An 8,136-nucleotide genomic window follows, 5' to 3' on the forward strand; every position below is an offset into this window, starting at 1 on the left:
CGACATGCATCTCCCCTCCTGGGAGGATCCTCCAAACATCCTTTATTTGGTGCTCCCTTCTCTATCTGAATAGCCCTTTCCTCTAGGATACCCGGCTGGCCTCTAAGTTATGGAGTAATCCTCCTGGTGCTGATCTCAGCTATTCTTGGGTATTAATCTCATACTTTGTTTCTTTATATCCCCCAGATGAATGCAATCTTTCTATGTCTATCCCTCTCTTTCTGACTCATTTCGCTTAGCATGATACTTTCCATATTGCACCACTTGTATGTAAAGTTCATGACTTCATCTTTTCTAAGAGCTACATAGTACTCCATTGTGTAGATGTACCAAAGTTTCTTTAACCAGTCATCTGTTCTTGGGCATTCAGGTTTCTTCCAGTTTCTGGCTATTGTAAAGAGTGCTGCAATGAACAAACAAGTGCAGATGTCACTTCGACTATACATTTTTGTCTCTCTGGGATATATTCCCAGGAGTGGTATTGCTGGGTCAAATGGGATCTCAATTTCTAATTTTTTGAGAATCGTCCATACTGTTTTCCAGAAGGGCTGAACCAGTGGACATTCCCACCAACAGTGAAGGAGTGTCCCTTTCTCGCCACATCCACGCCAGCATCGGTTGCTTTTGTTCTTTTGAATGTGGGCCAGTCTCTGAGGTGTGAGATGGTATCTCATTGTGGTTTTGATCTGCATCTCCCTGATGATTAATGATGTAGAGCATTTTCTCATGTGCTTTTTTGCCATTCGGATTTCTTCTTTGAGAAAGTTTCTGTTCATTTCATTGCCCCATTTTTGGATGGGGTTGGATGTTTTCTTCTTGTGGAGTTTAACCAGTATTTTGTATATCCTGGATATCAACCCCTTGTCAGATGTGTATTCGGTGAATATCCTTTCCCATTCTGTAGACTGATTTGTATTTTGGTCACTGTTTCTTTGGAGGTGCAGAAGCTTCTTAGTTTAAGATAGTCCCATTTATCTATCTCTGTTTTCACTTGCTCGGCCAGTGGCGTGGCATCTTTGAAGATACCATTAGCTTCAATGTCATGGAGGGTTTTGCCAACTTTGTCTTCAATGTACCTTATGGTTTCTGGTCTGATGTTGAGGTCTTTAATCCATTTTGATCTTACTTTTGTACATGGTGTTAGGCAGAGTTCTGAGCCTATTTTTTTGCATGTAGCCGTCCAGTGATGCCAACACAATTTATTAAAGAGGCTTTCCTTACTCCACTTCACATTACTTGCACCTTTATCAAAGATTAGATGAGCATATGATTGAGGAGAGATGTCAGTGTATTCAACCCTGTTCCATTGGTCTGCAGTTCTGCCTTTGTTCCAGTACCATGCTGTTTTAATTATTACTGCTTTGTAGTACAGTTTGAAGTTCGGGAGGTTGATTCCTCCCATTTTCTTTTTCCCAAGAATTGCTTTAGCTATTCGTGGGGGCTTTTTGTTCCATATAAATTTCAAGAGTGTTTGCTCCATTTCTTTGAAGAATGTCATGGGTATCCTTATAGGGATTGCATTGAATTTATACAATGCTTTCAGTAGTATTGCCATTTTGACAATGTTAAGTCTCCCGACCCATGAGCAGGGGATATCTTTCCATTTCCTCATGTCCTCTTTTATTTCCTGAAGTAGCGTTTTGTAGTTTTCTTTGTACAGGTCCTTTACTTCCTTAGTTAAGCTGATTCCTAGGTACTTGATTTTCTGGGGCACAATTGTGAATGGGATTGTTTTTTTCATGTTGCTTTCTTCTCTCTCACTGTTTGCGTATAGGAAAGCCATGGACTTTTGGGTATTGATTTTATAACCTGCAACTTTACTATACGAGTCTATTGTTTCTAGGAGTTTTTTGGTGGAAGTTATTGGGTTCTCTAAGTAGAGTATCATATCATCTGCGAATAGTGAGAGCTTGATTTCTTCCTTTCCTACCTGAATGCCCTTAATATCTTTTTCCTGCCTAATCGCTATTGCAAGTACTTCCAGTACTATATTGAACAGCAGTGGAGAGAGTGGGCATCCCTGACTCGTCCCTGATCTTAGAGGGAAGGCTCTCAGTTTTTCCCCATTGAGGATGATGCTTGCTGTAGGCTTGTGGTAGATGGCTTTAATTATGTTGAGGAAGGTCCCCTCTATACCCATTTTGGCTAGGGTTTTCATCATAAAGGGGTGCTGGATCTTATCAAATGCTTTCTCTGCATCTATTGATATGAACATATGCTTTTTATCTTTTCTTTTGTTGATATGGTGGATTATGTTGATTGATTTCCGAATGTTAAACCATCCTTGCATCCCTGGGATGAATCCTACTTGGTCATGGTGTATGATCTTTTTGATGAGTAGTTGGATTCTATTTGCTAGTAGTTTGTTGAGGATCTTTGCATCTGTGTTCATCAGGGATATCGGCCTGTAATTCTCTTTCTTTGTGGTATCTCTGTCTGCTTTTGGTATCAGTGTGATATTTGCTTCGTAGAAACTGTTCGGGAGTGTTTTTGATATTTCAATTTCGTGGAAATGGCTTGTCCTTCTTTTATAAGTGAAATATATTTACCAAAAACTGCATTGAAAATAAATGTGAAAATTCAGAGAAAAATATTCAGATCAAGATAGAGAACATTACTAGACTCCAGGAACCTCTCAGATATCCCAAATGTCCATCCACTTTTTTCTAGAAATAACTACTATCCTGAGTTTCATGTAATAATTTCTGTGCTATTCTTTATAATTCTTACTGCCAAATGGTTTAGATTTGCATGATGGTCATCTTTATAAGAGTAGTACTGGGTTTTTTTTCCCCTGATCTGCGCGGGACGGGCACGGAGGCCCAGCTCTGGGCAACAAAGCTGAACGTCTCATTCCAACCAGGAGACCTTCCCGGGGCTGAAGCAATAGCACAGGGGGTAGGGCATTTGCCTTGCACGCAGCCAACACGGCCGACACAGGTTCGGTTCCCAGCATCCCATATGGTCCCCCGAGCACCGCCAGGAGTGATTCCTGAGGGCATGAGCCAGGAGTAACCCCTGAGCATCGCCGGGTGTGACTCAAAAAGAAAAAAAAACAGGAGATGTTCCCAACTCCTCGCCCAGTGCCAGGGACTCTTTCCGGAGCCGTGGCCGCTACATATGCCATAGGAACCATAAGCTACCTTCTTAGATGGAAACTTCTCTAGTTTAGCTCAGTCACTAGAAACACAGTAGCCAATAACTCATAAGCCTATCTTAACTCACACTGCATATCAAGCAGAATAGTAACAGTGAACGTGAAGGACTAAACCACACTTGTCACAATGGTAAAGCAACTCAAAAGCCAACCAAACTTTCTTATTGAAGAGTCTAGCCCAGATGACACCAACAGTACTGTAGTGTTAGACAACCTCTCTGACAACGAATTCAGAAGGGAGCTACTTAGGATGCTTAGGGAACTAAAAGAAACAATGGAAAGCAATACCAATAGAAGACAAGAGGATTTGAAGGCAGAAATGAGGAAAATGCAATCAGAAATGTCAGACCTGAAAAATCTCGTAGGCGAATTGAAAAACTCAGTGAAAGGCCTCAGCAGCAAAGTAACAGCTGCTGAGAACAGAATCAGTGAGCTTGAAGATGAAGTTCAGAGACTCTCCAGAAAAGAGCAGAAAATGGAAAAGAGACTCACAATTCGGGAACAGATGGCAATAGAAGATCGTGATAAAGCCAAGAGGGGTAACATAAGAATTATTGGAGTCCCAGAGGTACAGGAAGAAAACTTTGATGAAGAAGAAACTGTCAAAGACATCATTGCTACAACGTTTCCAGAGCTGAAGAAAACTTGTGACCATATTCAGGAGGCCCGAAGGGTACCAGCTAGAAGAAATCCGAATAAAAATACCCCAAGACACATTCTGATCAAAATGACCAAAACCTTAGACAGAGACAAAATTCTGAAAGCAGCAAGATCGAAGAAAGAAATCTCTTACAAAGGAGCATCCTTAAAATTCACAGCTGATTTTTCTGATGAAACCCTCATGGCCCGAAAACAGTGGTGGGACATAGTGAAAAAACTCAATGAAATAAATGCCTCCCCAAAAATACTTTACCCAGTGAGACTCTCATTCATAATAGAAGGAACAACACACAGTTTCACAGACAAACAACAGCTCAGGAACTTCATAGACTCAAAACCATGGTTACAAGAACAACTGAATGGGCTACTTTAAGGCAGGAAAAGCCCCTCAAATACACCAAATTTCAACAGAACAATGGGACAAAATCCCATAACAATAATGTCTCTCAATGTCAATGGGCTAAACGCACCAATTAAAAGACAGAGTGGCAGGATGGATTAGAAAATTGAACCCAACATTCTGCTGCCTGCAAGAAACACATCTCAATAGTCAAAGCAAACACAGACTCAGAGTCAAAGGCTGGAAAACAATCCTACAGGCAAACAGCTCCCATAAAAAAGCTGGGGTAGCCATCCTAACATCAGACCACATCGATTTCAGAGTGAAGAAGGTCATAAGAGACAGTGAAGGCCACTTCTTATTGATCAAAGGATCTGTACAACAGGAAGAACTTACAATAATAAATGTATATGCATCTAATGAGAGACCAGCAAAGTACTTAAAACAACTACTCATAGATTTGGAAAAAGACATCAATAGCAACACAATACTAGTGGGAGACTTCAACACCACTTTGTCACCTCTTGATAGATCAACCAGACTCAAGCTTAGCAAGGACATACTTCATCTGAGGGAAACAATGGAAGAAAGGGACTTAGTAGATATTTACAGGACACTTCATCCACAAAAAGCTGAATACACATTCTTCTCAAGCGTACATGGAACATTCTCCAAGATAGGCCACATTCTGAGCCACAAAACATGCCTCCATAAAATTAAGAAGATAGAGATTGTATCAACAATCTTCTCAGACCATAATGCGCTGAAATTAGAAGTAAATCACACACAAAAACAGAAAACTAAATCAAACACCTGGAAATTAAACAGTACTCTATTGAACAACGAGTGGTTTAGACAGGAAATCAAAGAGGAAATCAAAAGATTCCTAGAAACGAATGAAAATGAGGACACGAGTTACCAAAACTTATGGGACGCAGCAAAAGCTGTGTTAAGAGGAAAGTTTATAGCTCTACAAGCATTCCTCAGGAAGGAGGAGCGAGCACACATAAGTAACCTAACCTCACAGCTTAAGAGCTTGGAGAAGGACCAAAAAAAGGAGCACAACCCTAACAGGAGAAAGGAAATAATAAAACTCAGAGCAGAGATTAACGAGATGGAAACCCAAAAAACAATCCGAAAGATCAATGAAACCAAGAGCTGGTTCTTCGAGAAAATTAACAAGATCGATAAGCCTCTAGCAAAACTCACAAAGAAAGGGAGAGAGAAAACCCTAATAAACCGAATCAGAAATGAAAACGGGGTCATTACAACAGAAACTACAGAAATTCAAAGGATCCTCAGGGAGTACTTTGAGAAGCTTTATGCCATGGAACATCAAAACCTCGAGGAAATGGATAAATTCCTAGACTCCTACAGACTCCCAAGGCTGAACCAAGAAGACCTGGAATACCTGAACAGACCTATCACCATCAAGGAAATTAAAATGGTAATAAAAATCTCCCCAAGCACAAAAGTCCTGGCCCGGATGGATTCACTAGTGAATTCTTCCAAATCCTTAAAGAGGACTTACTCCCAATCTTCTTTAAGCTTTTCCACGAAATTGAAATATCAAAAACACTTCTGAACAGTTTCTACGAAGCAAATATCACACTGATACCAAAAGCAGACAGAGATACCACAAAGAAAGAGAATTACAGGCCGATATCCCTGATGAACACAGATGCAAAGATCCTCAACAAACTACTAGCAAATAGAATCCAACTACTCATCAAAAAGATCATACACCATGACCAAGTAGGATTCATCCCCGGGATGCAAGGATGGTTTAACATTCAGAAATCAATCAACATAATCCATCATATTAACAAAAAAGAATATAAAAAGCATACGATTATATCAATAGATGCAGAGAAAGCATTTGACAAGATCCAGCACCCCTTTATGATGAGTGGGTATAGAGGGGACTTTCCTCAACATAATTAAAGTCATCTACCACAAGCCTACAGCAAGCATCATCCTCAATGGGGAAAAACTGAGATCCTTCCCTCTAAGATCAGGGACGAGACAAGGATGCCCACTATCTTCACTGCTGTTCAATATAGTACTGGAATTACTTGCAATAGCGATTAGGCAAGAAAAAGATATTAAGGGCATTCAGGTAGGAAAGGAAGAAATCAAGCTCTCACTATTCGCAGATGATATGATACTCTACTTAGAGAACCCAATAACCTCCACCAAAAAAAAAAAAAACTCCTAGAAACAATAGACTCGTATAGTAAAGTTGCAGGCTATAAAATCAATACCCAAAAGTCCATGGCTTTCCTATACGCAAACAGTGAGAGAGAAGAAAGCAACATGAAAAAAACAATCCCGTTCACAATTGTGCCCCAGAAAATCAAGTACCTAGGAATCAGCTTAACTAAGGAAGTAAAGGACCTGTACAAAGAAAACTACAAAACACTACTTCAGGAAATAAAAGAGGACATGAGGAAATGGAAAGATATCCCCTGCTCATGGGTCGGGAGACTTAACATTGTCAAAATGGCAATACTACTGAAAGCATTGTATAAATTCAATGCAATCCCTATAAGGATACCCATGACATTCTTCAAAGAAATGGAGCAAACACTCCTGAAATTTATATGGAACAATAAGCCCCCACGAATAGCTAAAGCAATTCTTGGGAAAAAGAAAATGGGAGGAATCAACCTCCCGAACTTCAAACTGTACTACAAAGCAGTAATAATTAAAACAGCATGGTACTGGAACAAAGGCAGAACTGCAGACCAATGGAACAGGGTTGAATACACTGACATCTCCCCTCAATCATATGATCATCTAATCTTTGATAAAGGTGCAAGTAATGTGAAGTGGAGCAAGGAAAGCCTCTTTAACAAATTGTGCTGGCATCACTGGATGGCTACATGCAAAAAAATGGGCTCAAATCTCTGCCTAACACCATGTACAAAAGTAAGATCAAAATGGATTAAAGACCTCAACATCAGACCAGAAACCATAAGGTACATTGAAGACAAAGTTGGCAAAACCCTCCATGACATTGAAGCTAATGGTATCTTCAAAGATGCCACGCCACTGGCCGAGCAAGTGAAAACAGAGATAGATAAATGGGACTATCTTAAACTAAGAAGCTTCTGCACCTCCAAAGAAACAGTGACCAAAATACAAAGACAGTCTACAGAATGGGAAAGGATATTCGCCGAATACACATCTGACAAGGGGTTGATATCCAGGATATACAAAATACTGGTTGAACTCCACAAGAAGAAAACATCCAACCCCATCCAAAAACGGGGCAATGAAATGAACAGAAACTTTCTCAAAGAAGAAATCCGAATGGAAAAAAAGCACATGAGAAAATGCTCTACATCATTAATCATCAGGGAGATGCAGATCAAAACCACAATGAGATACCATCTCACACCTCAGAGACTGGCCCACATTCAAAAGAACAAAAGCAACCGATGCTGGCGTGGATGTGGCGAGAAAGGGACACTCCTTCACTGTTGGTGGGAATGTCCACTGGTTCAGCCCTTCTGGACAACAGTATGGATGATTCTCAAAAAATTAGAAATTGAGCTCCCATTTGACCCAGCAATACCACTCCTGGGAATATATCCCAGAGAGGCAAAAATGTATAGTCGAAGTGACATCTGCACTTGTTTGTTCATTGCAGCACTCTTTACAATAGCCAGAAACTGGAAGAAACCTGAATGCCCAAGAACAGATGACTGGTTAAAGAAACTTTGGTACACCTACACAATGGAGTACTATGTAGCTCTTAGAAAAGATGAAGTCATGAAATTTACATACAAGCGGTACAACATGGAAAGTATCATGCTAAGCGAAATGAGTCAGAAAGAGAGGGATAGACATAGAAAGATTGCATTCATCTGGGGGATATAAAGTAAGAAAATATGAGATTAATACCCAAGAATAGCTGAGATCAGCACCACGAGGATTACTCCATAGCTTAGTGGCCAGCCGGGCATTCTAGAGG

This window comes from Sorex fumeus, unplaced genomic scaffold (assembly GCF_029834395.1).
Source record: "Sorex fumeus unplaced genomic scaffold, SorFum_2.1 ptg000078l, whole genome shotgun sequence".
Lineage (NCBI taxonomy): Eukaryota > Metazoa > Chordata > Mammalia > Eulipotyphla > Soricidae > Sorex > Sorex fumeus.